The following is a 3,557-nucleotide window of genomic DNA, read 5'->3' on the forward strand; positions in this document are numbered from 1 at the left end:
TCGAGCCCTAAGGACCCTAGTCCACCCCAAACCCGGAGCACCCTCCCTGCGAGGAACCGCCCCGCGAGGACCTGCCCCCGAGCACTCGCGCCAATAAAACTCTCTCCGGGCGGCCGGAGGACCCTCCTCCAAGTCCCACCCCGCACGCGGAGGACCGATCTCCCGAGGACCCGCCCCCAAGGCTACTAATCTGGTGTGGTGCGCGCTTCTGTGCGCGTTATGCCAAGCTCGGGGCGAAGAAGCATCGCCTCACCTCCACCCCCCCACCCCCACCTCGGGTGCCTCATTTCCACCTCCGCACCCGGGCTTTCTCTCTCCAGCTCACCCCGCTTCGACTGCCCTGCCCGGGAGGGGGGTGGCTTTGGGCTGAGTTTTGCCATCGTCTTGGATGATATGGGAACCACACTAGGCCATAGAGTATGAATATCACTCAACCCTTTAATACAGATTGCATTACCCAAAATTTGATTTTGATTTAATTTCACTACATGTCTTTTTACTGCAGGATATGATAATAGAAGCAAAGAATTACAGTCCCTGCCCATAAGAGAGAAACAGGCTGGCCAGGGGCCAGACCTACAGAGTTCCAAAGCAAGGTGCATGGGCAGTAAGCAAGCCAACAAAAATGCCAAGAGATTCCCACAGAGGCAGGGGAAACTATTCCAGACAGAAGGTTGAGGATGTCTGTTGGTCTGAAAGGTGGAAAGGATGGTATATTAGTTTATTATCTATGCAAAATTTAACAAATTCCAGGTTTCCAAAAGACACACATTGAGCAAGCTCAGAGAGAGCAAACTGCACAGAGGTGCCTACCTTCTCTCAAAGGACAATTTCCTAAGCTGAATGCCAGCCCAGAGAAAAGTCACAGGTCACTGCTGGTTGCTGACAGTGGACATTATTGTTCTGTGTGGGTAGGAGAGGCTCAGAGGCATGCTCAGGCAGGACAAGGGGTTGGGGTGAGGGGGGAATTCTAGGGTGGGATGGCACCTACTAGCAAGCTTAGGACTTGAAGAGTGGGAGAAAAGGCTAGAAGTTCCAGAATTCCAAGCCCGATGGGATGAACGCATGTCTGCCACACCTGTGGCGCAGTGTGGTCCGAGGCCCAGCAGCCCCTGCTCCAGCAAGCACTGGGGAGGCATTCCCCACCCAGATCCACTGAAGTGGGCTCTGCACTTGAACAAGATCTTGGGAGGTTCTTGGGTGGCAGCTACCTGCTACCCTGTCAATTCTTGATTGGCAACATCAGCAGGAGAAAAGGCTGGGAAAGCTGGCAGTTCCCAGGTGGAGCCTGAGTTTTCAGCCACAACTTGGCTAGGGCTTCAAGCCTATGGGTAGGCAAGAACAGCTGAGCCTTCGGCTGGAAAGCTTCTTTTTTGGTCCAGCAGCACGGTTGTAAATCTCTCCACTGGTCCTGGCCTGACACACAGCCGTGGGTCAGAGAAGCCTGGGAGGCCCATGGGCGGGCTCTCTCTAGCTGGCAGGTGGGCTCCAAATGGGGCAAACTTGCCCGTCACGGGCTGATTGCAACTGTCAGTTATCTCTGCAAGGCATTCAGAGATTTCAGTGAAATTAAATGTGGAGACTCAGCAAAGCGGCTGGGAATTTGGGGAAGCCTTGTATTTCCACTATGGTCTGCAGGCATCTCATGAAGGACCTGAACCTAAGATGACCTAGATGACCTTGGACATCAGTTTTCATTTGTGAGGTGAATGCTCCAGTGCTTCTCTGGCCTGTTTCATGGCGATATCCTGGCAACCAAAAGACTCATCAGATGAGGCCCTGCTTTGAAATCATTAACCTGCTCTGCCAGTACAACTTGCAGAAGGGGTGTTGTGCCTTCCCAGGGTGAGTGGGCACCTTCCCCTTTAGATGAACTAACACGCCAGCCAGAGGCATTCCTTCCTGTGGTTGGGGCTACAGAGGTACACACTCACATTTATACAGGGCTCACTGCTAGCTTCAGGGAGGGGGAGGGGTCGAATCCTCCTCAAATTACCCATCCAGAATTGGTGCCCGAGCCCCCAGGATCCAAAAGGAAACATGCTGTAGACTCAGGAAAATGTGTTCCCCCAAAGCCCTAGGTGTTCCTTTCAGCTGTCAGTAGCTTAAATGGAAGTAACCGTTGTTTTTAAATCTCTGACTTCAAGGTACATGGTGACTAAAGGCAGTTTCATCAGAAAGAAAGGGGGATTTAATAAATAACAGAGATAAATTGTTTTTTAGATCCTGATAATAGAGAGAAAAAAAGTCAACCTCAGGTGAGTTGCTGAATCAGCAGATCTTGTTGATGGAGAGGATATTGTGACGGAGAAGAGACCATGGAGGTGAGGACACGACAGAGAAGAGACTGTGGTGGAGAGGAGACCATGACGGAAGAAGACCGTGGTGAGAGGTAACCAGGAGACTGTGGAGGGGAGTGTGGAGGGGAGCAGATGGTTGTGGAGAGGAGACTGTGATGAAAGGAGGTGGTGACAGGGAGGAGACTATGGAAGCGAGGAGACCATGGCAGAGAATGGACCATCGTGGGGAAGAAACTGTGACATGGAGAGACTGGTGGGAAGGAAACCGTGCGGAGAAGGGACAGTGACGGGAGGAGACTGTGAAGGAGGCCGTGGGGGGAGGAGAGGAGACCATGGAGACGGATGTGCATAGTACATTCCCAGGGAAATCTGGCCCAAAGATACTTAACTACTTTAGCAAGAAAGTTCAGCAGTATTATCTGTGTAGTGAACTTTTTAAAAATAATTTTGTTAATAATCTTAGAGTATGCACACAAATGGTGCTTTATTTTTAATGAGGAATGGGACATTTGCATAATCTCAAAGTACCTTCCCACCTAGCCATTAACTGCAAAGGGAAATAGTGTAATTTCACAGTGGATGTCTGGCAGACACTCTTTAATAAAGTGATTAAAGTGAATGCCAGTAATGGGATAAACCAAAATTGTTCACCACCTGACTGCATGCAGCAGTGTGTTAATAGTGAGAAAAGCTGTTGGGAAAATATAACATTACCAAATGTAGGTAGCATTTTTAAATAAATACATTTCAAATAAAAGAAAATTATCCATTCCAGCATTCTCTTTCTGATGGTCTCTCCTGCAAATCATCTGTCCTTTTAGGCAGATGAACCTGCCTGTTGAAGAACATAGAGTATGTAAGGAAAGACAGTCTTTCAAGATTTTTATGCTAATCTCAGTAGTTTGAGTCATGCAGCCAAATGATCTGGATTGAGGCAGACTTTTATGACAAAGCAAAGACTGTTCCGGTTATCCTTGAAAGTATACTGTTATTTGCATCTTCCTGTCGAATCTTTTTTATTATTATTATTATTTGCAGTCACTTTCGAAACCAGTGGGATGGAGAGCACAGTATGGATGCCAACTAATCTATCCTAAGGCAAATCACTGCAAGTAAGCAGCTTCTAATTAACCACTCAGGAAGTGGCAAAGACCCATTCTCTTTTTCTAGTGCATGGAAAATAGAGTGTATGATTATACTTGGACCACTTCTTATGAAATAAGGAAGAACTCACCTCCTCCCCGCCATTTTCTAAGT

The sequence above is a fragment of the Myotis davidii genome, unplaced genomic scaffold (genome assembly GCF_000327345.1).
Source record: "Myotis davidii unplaced genomic scaffold, ASM32734v1 scaffold96, whole genome shotgun sequence".
NCBI classification, from domain to species: domain Eukaryota; kingdom Metazoa; phylum Chordata; class Mammalia; order Chiroptera; family Vespertilionidae; genus Myotis; species Myotis davidii.